Source organism: Sorex fumeus, unplaced genomic scaffold (assembly GCF_029834395.1).
Source record: "Sorex fumeus unplaced genomic scaffold, SorFum_2.1 ptg000054l, whole genome shotgun sequence".
Classification (NCBI taxonomy): domain Eukaryota; kingdom Metazoa; phylum Chordata; class Mammalia; order Eulipotyphla; family Soricidae; genus Sorex; species Sorex fumeus.
The window spans coordinates 19,493,175-19,505,237 of NW_026606111.1; positions in this window are offsets into that span (position 1 = coordinate 19,493,175).

Sequence of the window (12,063 nt, forward strand, 5' to 3'; positions counted from 1 at the left end):
GCTCCATTCGGAGTAATCTCTGTGCACAGAGCCAGGACACTTCTGGGTGTGGACCCCAAACAAAACAGAGCAAAACAAAAAAGGCAGAAAGTGTGTTATTTACTCAAGTGAGATACTTGAGATCTTGTACACAATGAGTACTTCACCATGGAAGACTTTCTAAGAGAATCGACACATACTTTGGGATGAACTGTAAGTGTCAGATGGGTACAAATTCTGATTCTGCACTTCTTTTGCAATTCTAGTTCTTCCCTATTTGGTTAATAACATGAGCTCATCTATAATCTTATATACATACCCACCCATACATTTTTTCAAAACTTAGATTTTTAAATTTTTAATAAATTTATGTCTCTAGGTCTTGACTTTATGTAATTTAGCTAATAAATAAATAACATGGTAACCTGTTAAAACAATTTGGGAATTGGAATAATTGTCATCAAAGTACTTAATACACAACTAGAAATAGAATAAATATTAGTTCTAATAACTCTACTTTTGCAACTAGCCTTGATCTCAGAGCACATTGCTATGATAATATTGATGGTGGTGATGAAATTACTATTAAATAAGTAATTTGGTTTTTACTTCCTGGTTCCACTAATATGTGAAAAATATCTTTGAGTGACGTTCTAGCTTGTGTTTTGACTCAATCCTTATCTTTAAGATCTTTATGTATTTCAGAGACTTGGTACTGAACATTTGGTGACAGTAAGTGTTCTGTTTTTTCATAATCTTGCTGAAAACTTTCAGTGGATCAAACATGAACCTCAATTTCTTCAGAAGTGAAAGAGCAATTTTGGCTAAATGATTATTTTTCTCTTGTATCCAGATATAATTGGCACATAACATTGTATTTGTTTAAAACAGTTTTTCCCACAGTGGAGAATGCTGCCTAGTAGAGGGGTGATAGAATAATCCAGGGGGGCCTTGGTAGCCTCAGGGGCAATCTTATTCCCTTATAGAAGGTAGATTTCCAGGAAGTTCTGAGTAATTTTTTTTCTTTAAAGAAGAAAGTAGGCCAAATAAGTATGGGAGCCTCTAGTTTAAAGTGTAGAATACTTATTAACAAATATTGAGTACATTATGAAATTGAAATACACTGAAATTGAAATAACAAATTGAAATACATTGAAATTGAAATAACATATATTGAAATACTTTATGAGAGCACCATAAAAGTCTCATGAACTTTACTATTACACATAATTACAAGTTTTGAAAATTTAATATCTATTATCTTAACAATGTAGCACTGTCCTTCCATTGTTCATCCATTTGCTTGAGCAGGCACCAGTAACGTCCCCATTGTGAGACTTGCTGTTACTGTTTTAGGCATATAGAATACGCTACAGGGTACTTGCCAGGTTCTGCCATGCAGGCGGGATACTCTCAGTAGCTTTCCAGGCTCTCCGAGAGTGATGGAGAAATAAAACCCAGATCAGTCACGTGCAAGGCAAATGCCCTACCTGCTGTGCTATTGCTCCAGCTCAGCAATGTCTCAAGCGATCACCAGTAATGCCTCCATTGTGAGACTTATTGTTACTGTTTTTGGCATACCTAATATGCCACAGGGAGCTTGCCAGGCTCTGCTGTGTGGGCGGGATACTCTCTGTAGCTTGCCGGGCTTTGAACAATAGGAGAACAATGCTAGAGTACTACAGTAACTATAGCCACCAGGCTGTATATTATATCCCTTGGATTTAAACATTTTACAATGGGAACTTTGTCATGTACCTACCACATCACACCTCTGGCAACTATCATTATATTTTCTGCATTTATGAACCTGAAATTTTTGGATCTACTCAAAAGTAAAGCATATGATATTTGTCTGTGCTTGTGAACTAGGAAATTCTTGAGTTGCTATAACCTTCTCTGTATGTTCCACCATACACTATTAGATAAGAGAAAATGGCTTAGTGGAAGTTTATTTGAAAAAATAATGTGACTTTAAAAATGTTAAGGTAAACTTAGATTGATTAAAAAATCTTAGTCCAGTTGTAAATGAATATATATGTACATATATACTTAAAAATCAGAGATGAAAATCAGATCTGTTTTATAATAATAAACTGAAAGTAAGCAACTGAACTGCTTAGCTTGAATGGGAGAAGCTAAAGTGGGAAGAGTGATGACTCTTAGAAAATACTTGAAGTGCTTCCACTTATAGAAAGACTCTAGTTATAATCTAATTACCAGAGGGCAGATTATAAGAGTTTGGGATTTAGTCTTAGAGACGAAAATGCTAGAAAGTATTAGGACCAAAGTGACAGTTGATCAATGATATAGGTGGTGGAATTCCACATGAAAATTCTACGGCGTAGTTTTATTTGTCTAGAGCAATGGGTTTTCAATCCTTTTTTGATCCTGGCTCTCATCTGATATTATTTTGTTACTGTGTCCTCTGGGCTGGAGTGATAGCACAGTGGGTAGGGCGTCTGCCTTGCACGCAGCCAACATGGCCCACCCGAGTTCGATTCCTCCGACCCTCTCGGAGAGCCCGACAAGCTACCGAGAGTATTTGATATGCCAGACACAGTAACAACAAAGTCTCCAATGGAGACATTATTGGGCCCGCTCGAGCAAATCGACGATCAACGGGAGGGCCTTTACCTCGAGCAAATCAACTGTGTCCTCTAGCCTACCAATTTACCTCTTATTTTCATGCTGTGGGCCTCCATTTAGGGGACTTTCTCCTGTCTCCCACCCTTCTTGGAACGTCCCCAGTTGAGAACGTTGGTCTAAAGAATGTCTTTATATAACATGTCTTATTTTAGAGGTTTTCTTTTTTTACACTATCCTGACCTCTTTCTCACCTACAGTTTCTCTTGATTCAGAGGTAAACTCATTATTTTTAGGTTCTTTTAATAGGTGCTGTGCTCAAGGGCCATAGTGTTACACCAACTTGCGTATGGGGGAGTCTGTTTTCCTTGGGATCAAACTCCAGGCCTTAAACATGTAGGCATATTTTATACAATTTGGGATATCTCTCTGGCCTCTAAATCTAGATATTATTTAAACCTTACCATTGAGACATAATTTATAATAGTAAAATACACATACCTTAAACTCTGATGAATTTCGAAAATGTAAACATCCATTTAACTCACACTGTATTCAAGTTATAAAATATTTCAACATTCCAGCAACTTATTTACATTTAATTACTGCCCTTGGGAATAACCATTATTCTGATATTTATCCATGGATCATTTTATACTTCAAATAAACAAGTTACATGGTATGCACTCTTTTTTTCTGTCTTCTTTTATCTACATGGATTTTCTTTAAAAGTACACATATTAACAGTTTATTTTTATGGTTGTAGAGATAGTATAAGAGATAAGGCATTTGCCTGGCAAGCGATTTTTATCTGGGTTCAATCCCCATCAATCAGACTTTGCCAGGCATGATCTCTGAATGCAGAGCCAACAATAAAAATTTCTCTTTTTTTAATTAAATTCCATTTTATGGCAATAGTGCATTTATTCAATCAGGAGATGATCAATATATGAGTTATTCTCCAACTTTTAACTAATAAAATTATAGTTGCTCTGGATAATCTATGCCCAGATAATCAGTGCTCAGGACAATCTATGCTCAGAGCAATAGGCCCAGGAAACTTTCTCAAAAATACATATGCACGCCATTATTCATTGCTGTACTCAGTACAGTAGCTAAGATATGTAATAAATATAGGTTTCCAATGACAGAGGAATGGTTTATGAAGATGTGATATATGCATACAATGGAATATTATGCAGCTGCAAGAAATGATGATACCATGCAATTTGCTGCAACATGGTTGGAACTGGTAGATATGTTGTATGAAGTAAGCCAGAATAATAAAGACAAATACAGGGTGATCTTATTTATCTGTGGTATATGGAAGACCTGATGAGGAAATGTAATTGCAGTAAAGGGGAGATGCCTAGATTACTCTTGACCTAAGTGCTTCGAGAGAAGGACAGAGAAGAAAAGAAATCAAACAGGGAAGAAGAGAATGAGAAGTAATCGATGAACAGGCATCAGGGCTCCAGTTGTATTGGTGATATGGATGAGTGGTATAGCCATAATACAAAAATACAGAGTCAACAAAACTGAAAATATGAGATCTTAGCTGAAACCACTGAAATGTTGTAATGTGCCTCTGGCAAGTTGGTGGTATCGTATTAAGATAAAATTGACACATAACATTGTATTTGTTATGGGGAGGAAATTGGGATGAGGAGGGTATATGGGAACACTGGAGGAGGGAAATTGATACTGGTGGTACAGTTGGTGCTGAAAGGTTATATACCTAGAACTCAACTATCAATAACTTTGTAACTCACAGTTCTTTAATTTAAAAAAAGTTTCTGTGGATAATACCAATTTTTAAGCAAATCTCTATGTAGATACAAGTTTTCATTTCACTTGAATAAACACTGAGCAAATCTCTATGTAGATACAAGTTTTCATTTCTCTTGAATAAACATCGAGGCATGGACTGCTGGGTTTTAGTGTGGATGCCTAAGTAACTTTGTACTAAACTTCTTAAGAGTTCTCCAAAGTGTAATATTTTCCAACTTCACCAGCAATGTAGTTGAAACTGTGGATTCAGCATACTTACTAGTGTAGATTCAACATACTTATTAATATTTTTTGCTATTGGTATTTTAAATCTTATCAATTTTCATGAATGTAAAGTGGTATCTTATTGTGGCAAATCATTAGTTTTAATTAGATAAATATTTTTCATTAGTTTTCAAGTCTCAGGAAGTCACACTACCGTAAACTAGAGCTGTTGGTTTATATATCCTTGATGGATTTCCATTACCAATCCTTTAGACTAATAGAGACAGCTTGGAGCAAACTATTATCAAGAAAAAGGAAGATTCAAGATGAATTCACTGCTTCAGTGAATGTTAAGGTTCCTAAAATTCTTTGAAGGATTATGAGGTGTGTGTGTGTGTGTGTGTGTGTGTGTGTGTGTGTGTGTGTGTGTCTTACTGGAACAAGAGTCAACAAAGTTCAAAAAGGAAGAAACATTAAGTGGAGAAAAGATGCTGAAGAGATATTTCTAATTTATTCTCTCTATATATTTAAGATCGGATGGGTAATTAATATTTTAAGAATTCAAAAAAACGTAATGTATACTTGTAAAGAATTTTATTTATTTTCACTTTTTATTACTCTAACTTCCTTCAGAACCAAATAATTACTAACCTTGATGAGATTTATGTAATTTGCTCCAACACTTGAACTTTCTTTGGCTGTTATAAGATGTTAGAACATAGAGACTTGCTTTAAGCAGAATTTTATCAAATTTTAGAAAGCTTACTGTTCATGTTTGTCAAATCCCATGAGACTTGAGAGGTCTCAGAAATTTTACTCTCCATAGAGAAATACACAATGGAAAAGATCCATTTGGTAGCCTGGTCCTATGCCAACAAAGGCTTACTTCTCATTAGCCCTGGTATAATTTTCAGTTTAACTTTATGAATTTTAAATTACTGAACTTGAACTATAGGATACCATTCCAGAGAATAAATAACTGCCCTTTCTTATCCCTGCTCTATATTTAATTCATTATATAAAGTGTTTTAAACAGTAATATCTAGATAAATCCTGATAAATAGCAGTAGTCTGGATGATCTTTGCCAAATATGTATTACTATGATCCTCTTATTCTTCAAATTTCCATTTAAAAAGTAAGGAATATTATCCCTCTATGTAAAAGGAATCCAAAATTATATAGGAAGTTTTTTAACTGTAAAATTTGACTTGAATCTCTCTTCTGTTGCTCATAAATTTGTAGCTAAATCTATACTTTAATTCAGAATAGGCCAATACAGTCTTGGTGTTGTATTAAACACCTTTCACTATTGCCTTGGTTTGTCTTAAGATGCAATAACTGCACAGAGCCATTTTCCTTTTAATTTTTTAAACATAATTGGCATACACTGATTACCTTCTTCATTACTGACTACTTTTCTTAAATAGGCTTAAAGTCACTTCTGTGGCCACATGACCAGAATGGTTTGCTGTATGTCTGACTGCAAAACTCACAAGCTCTCAAATTTATGTTAGCTTTTTGCCAATATTTCTTGTGTATCACAAGATTTATATTATTGCCTTTCTTTCACTTGCTTTCTCCTTTATTTAAGTAGTCTAGTTCCTTGTTCCATTAAAATTATGTCCCAATTACTAATTCTAACTGCATGGTCTCATTTCTTGCCTTTTGTTTCTTTCTCCTCCTTGAAACTATATTTCAGGATATAAATGTACATCTTATTACTCCTATTTTATTTCTTTACTTTTTGTGTGTGATGCCAGGGATTAAATGCAGGGCCTCACATATGCATGGTTTGTATTCAACTGCTGCACCATATTCGTGGGCCTGGCTCCGTATACTGAATACTTCTCTTGATACTTTTCTAAAGTTGTTTTGTGTTTACTAACTCAGTTGCCATAATTTTCTAGGATATTGTTTTCTTGAAATGGGATATTGTTTTCTTGAAATGGATATAAAATATTTTGTATCTCTATTTTTACAGAAGAAATTTGTGTTGGGTAAAAACACATAATTATCAAAAGTATATTTAGGGATGACTGGTGAATCTGACATTTTGCCTTCTAAAGTCTGAAACTCAGTCTCATCTGTATTCCAAAGTGAAAAGATACTGACATGACATGTTGAGTCATACAAGCAGACCTCACTCACAAGCATACATTCAAATTTATAAAATAAAAATGCAGTCTATCAATTTTAAATTAGAGGTGAACTTTATGTGTTTATTTATGTTTATATGTTTATTTATAATGACTACTTGTGAGACATATAGTGTTACAATGCAACAATTACTTTAAAAATTACAGAGAAAACAAAAGTAAATATTAGAAAGTTCAGTATTTTTTTTGGCTAAGGCTAAACCTCTCTCTCTTCTCTCTCCCTTTCCCTCTTTCTTTCTCCCTCTTTCTCTCTCTCTCTCACTCTCTTTCTCTTTCTTTCTCTTTTTCACTCCCTGTCATACTGTTTAGAACTCTATATGAGATAAATAAAAGGGGGTTAGCTAATGGGCACAATGTGTAATTACACCATATTGAAAATCTTGGTGGTTGCATCTATATAAAAGAGAAAATTCTAAACAGATCAGATATAGAACTATGTCTGTATGGAAATGGACCTTCTCCTTTTTTAATATTTATATTATCACTGTAGATGTATTTTCCCATGAAAGTATTATCTGTGCGTGTGCATTTACAGCTTCCCAATCTTTATTTTGATTGAAATACTCCTGCTCAGTTTCGTCAACAATTTTAACCAGGTCACAGCCAATTCATTTATGTCAGAGAGTGTATCTTTATATCAACTGTTTGGTTTCTTAGCTCGCTGTCTTAAAGAAAATCCAAATTATTCTTTTTTTTTTTTGCTTTTTTTTTTGGTCACCCCCAGCGATGCTCAGGGGTTACTCCTGGCTTTGCACTCAGGAATTACTCCTGGCGGTGCTCAGGGGACCATATGGGAAGCTGGGAATCGAACCTACGTCAGCCGTGTGCAAGGCAAATGCCCTACTCTCTGTGCTATCACTCCAGCCCCACCAAACTATTATAATCTTTTCTTTTTATATGACCTTGAAAATAATTCATTTTAGATTTATCTTTTTGAATGCATGTCATGTTACATACAGACCATTATATTTGATACAAATATCAATATGATAATACTATTATAAAGTATTTTAAACTAGAGTAGGTTTGCTTTTAATATCTCCCGTGTCTATTTGTCATCACTCAGTAAATAATCTTATTTTTTCTGGAAACCTATTATCTGTACATTGGAGAAGATACTCCATTTACTTAAGAAAAGCTGTATATTGAAATAAAAATCTGAACCATAACATTTGTAGTAACATACTATATATGTATATATATAAACAGTATGCAGCAGACATTGTATTAGAAGTAGAAATGAGAACATTATCACATTTGCCACTTCAATTGTTATTGATAGCTATATAAGATGTGCATGAAGGGAAAAAGCTTCCAAGAAGTAATACTTAAGTTTGTGCAAAGAAAGCAGAATTTTTCTGGCTATCCTGAAGGAGCACAGGGCATATGCATTTGTGAAATCAGTGTTTGATTATGGTAGGAGGCAGATCAAAAATATAAAGATGGTGAGGATGAAATATTGACAGGTGATTTTTAATGATTTTTTCCTGTGGTAATTAGGATTGTTGTCTTCTTCAATGGACATAGAGTAGCATTTGAAAATATAATAAAGTTTGGAAGCAAAATAGTGCTGAAGACATAGAGTTGAGGGAGATCATCAGATGTTTGAAGTTGGCTTTAATCAGAGACTAAGAAGTTGAGAGGGTCAGAAAGAACAAGAAGTTTTTTTCTTGGATTAGTAAAAGAATTCTTTCCTGGGAAGGAATTGAGAGAACTATGTCTCATTGAATATTAGGGGTATCTACGCAAAACATATTTTTCTGGAAATCTCTGATAACACATATGCTTCTAAAAGGTAAATCTTCAGAAATTTGAGAGAAATTGGTAAATGGATTTGCTATCCACCAACTCTCATCCCAAAGCTTGAGCCATGTTTGAACCACAGTTCTGCATAGATAAAGTGTAATAAATTCAGCCATAAAAATTGTCACAGAAAGTATCAATCCATTGTATTCACAGACTAATGACATTCGTTTCTATTTACTATTTCTAAACTGGCATTAATCTTGAATTATGTGCCTTATGTTGCTTAATTTCTGTATTCAAGTAATAAACTTTCTTTTACATCCATTCCACTTTTTCTAACTTGTCTTCTTTTTTTCTTTCAACACCATTTTGAAAATGATCTTCACCCTTTATAGTTTTCACATGTCCATCTGTTGCTCTTTGCAACAGATTCGTTTCCTGTTTTCAAAGCTCTCTTTCAATGTCCTTCTGTATATCCTTATATATCCTTTGTCCTTTCCATTAACTCCATCCAATTATCACTAAATCTATTTGTTGCTTCATCTATTAAAGTCTTGTCTTAAATAATTTACATTATATACTTTTCTTAAATTCCACATCTTTGTAAATCACTATTATACATTTAAGAGCTACTTTTTAAATTGTCTTTCTTAATTTATTTTATAGTACATATCCCTAGATATTACTTCTGAGAAAAAAAGTCACAAAATATTTTCTTCAACTTGCACACAGCATGCAGGTATTATTTTTTTATGTCTATATGCTTTTCACATAATTTTGTACTTTATATTAATCTATAATGAGTTTTCATTGAGAAAGATGTGAAATGAGTATTTCTATAATTTCATAGGTATGTATACAGTTTTTCTGTGGGGAAAATTCATAATCTTAGTTAATTCTTACAAATCTTTAAAAGAAAATAAGCATGCATGCTTACAAGGTTACAGGTCAAAATCTTATCCTCAATTTAAAGAAGAATATGCATGATCAGATTTTAATATGAATTTTAAGTCATCAGATATATTTTATATCCTAATTTTTTATACTCTGTATTGAAGTAGATTTTATTAAGTTACTGATCATGTTTAACAAGGTCTTATATTTGTATATTCTCTTTCTTCTCTAGTAGCTGTTTTATGATTTTGAATACAGCTCCACTTAAATTTATTCTCTGGGAAAAAAAAACTTTTTCTTCAAAGAACAAAATCAGAAACAGGAAAACGGCAGCTTCTGGCAGCGTTGAAGCAAAGTGTGTAATTTTCTAGCCATTCAGCTGCCACCTGCCTTGCCACCAGAGATTCAGTCTAATTATACTCGCTGATCTGAGCCAGCCTCAGAAAGAGACATGATGTATGTGAAAGGGGAGGTTCTTTGAAGAGTTAAAGCAATCTTTCTTTAAAAGCTGGTTCTGTTTTTGCCTTAATGCGTGCTTTAACTGCTTCTTCCTGCCCATGATGTAAACCCAGATTCTACAGAAGTAGGTGACAGAGTGGAAGCTGAAGGTACTAACATTAATCATGAGGAAGTCTAATTTTTCTAGCTTTCAGTTCCACCAAGTGACAGGGTGATTTTTACTTTTCTCTTCCAGAATCCTAATGTGTTGGATGATATTTAGGTTTCACACTCTCCTCAAAGTGTCTTGATGTCATTCTGACAAATGACCATGTCCTCTATAAAATGCCAGGATTTGGATCGTGGACACATCTGGTTTATTTTCTTTTTTTCCAGCCAAGGGGAAGGCTTGGGAAGCTCTCACCTGCTTCAGGTGTTGTGGAGTCATGCTCTTACTGGCCCTATGGAATCAAGTAATTGAGTTTATTCACCATTTCTGAATTGGGGCTCTCAGTTATCTGACATTGATATAGATGCTTTGTGTTCACCTTGGTGCATTTCTGTTTTCTCACTCAACATTTTAATTTGTATAAATGTAATATTCATAAAGTAATGGTATATGTATTTAGACTGAGTGTACATTTGTGAGGCTATCATACTTTTGAGAAGCTTTTGAATTTTAAATGAAACTCCTTTTTAAAAAAATTCAGAAATTAAGTAAATATTAATTGTAAACGTGTCCCTCAAGATTCTGGGAAATAAAATACCTTTTTGAGTGTAGCCATAATAAAAAAGTTGTTCAATATTTTAGCTTAACATTCAGGTTTTTCTTGGGACAAATAATAATTGTTTTGCAAAATAATGTTAATTTTTTAATCTTTTACTTTGTTTTAAAACTTCCATATAATTAAAAAATCTGGTAAGGTAAAGGTAAAGGCCCTCCCGTTGATCGTCGATTTGCTCAAGCGGGCCCAGTAACGTCTCCATTGGAGACTTTGTTGTTACTGTGTCTGGCATATCGAATACTCTCGGTAGCTTGCTGAGCTCTCCGAGAGGGGCGGAGGAATCGAACTTGGGTCGGCCATGTTGGCTGCGTGCAAGGCGAACGCTCCAGCTGGAGTGATAGCACAGTGGTAGGGTGTTCGCCTTACAAGCGGCCAACATGGCCGACCCGAGTTCGATTCCTCCGCCCCTCTCGGAGAGCCCAGCAAGCTACCGAGAGTATTCGATATGCCAGACACAGTAACAACAAAGTCTCCAATGGGGACGTTACTGGGCCCGCTCGAGCAAATTAAAAAGTCTGAATATATACTTAATCTTATTATACATTTTCCATTTTAATAGTTATTTCTGTTTATGAACTTGACTCAAAACTCACCCATCCCTGCTCCCTTTTCATGATGATCAATTTTAATAAATCATTTATTCTTTAAATTATTTTCTCCTCTTCACCATACATTGCACTGTAGCACTGTCCTCTGTTGTTCATTGATTTGCTTGAACGGGCACCAGTAATGTCTCCATTGTGAGACTTGTTACTGATTTTGGCATATCAAATATAATTTGTCATATTTTATAAAATGATTTAATGATAAAATTGAGATATGATAAGCAGTTTGGATGGTGTGCTAGCTTTCTGGTACCAAGTAAAAAATTACCACAAAATTATTAGCTTTGTAAAAATTACCCATTGATAAACTCATAGTTCTGTAGGTCGGAGGCATAGAGCAGTAAGTCTGAATTTTATGCTCAGGGTTTCACAGCAAAAAGAAAAATAACAGCTGAAAGAGTTCTTGCATGATAATTTCATGAGAAAAGCATTCTTCCAAAATCACTTACAGTTAGAATTCAGTTCCTTGAGGACTTCATTTTCTTACTTGCTGTTAGGGGCCACTCTAATCTCCTAGAAATTTTCATGTTTTTTTGCCATTTCATCTACTTATCTCCAAACTGATAAAGGTGACTTCCACTCTTCTTGATTTTCCTCTCTACCATCTAATACAAATTGTAAAGGTTATTGAATTACATCAGAACTATCTAGATGATCTTTCATTAAAATCAACGGATTAAGATCCATAATTGCATCTGCAAAATTTCTTTCATATCATTACTTGTCTTGTGGTTTGATTATAAAACTGTAGCACAGCACTGCACTGTTTTCCTGTTGTTCATCGATTTTGCTCAAGTGAGCACCAGTAACGTCTCCACTGTGAGACTTGTTGTTACTGTTTTTGGCATATCAAATCCGCCACAGGGATCTTTCCAGCC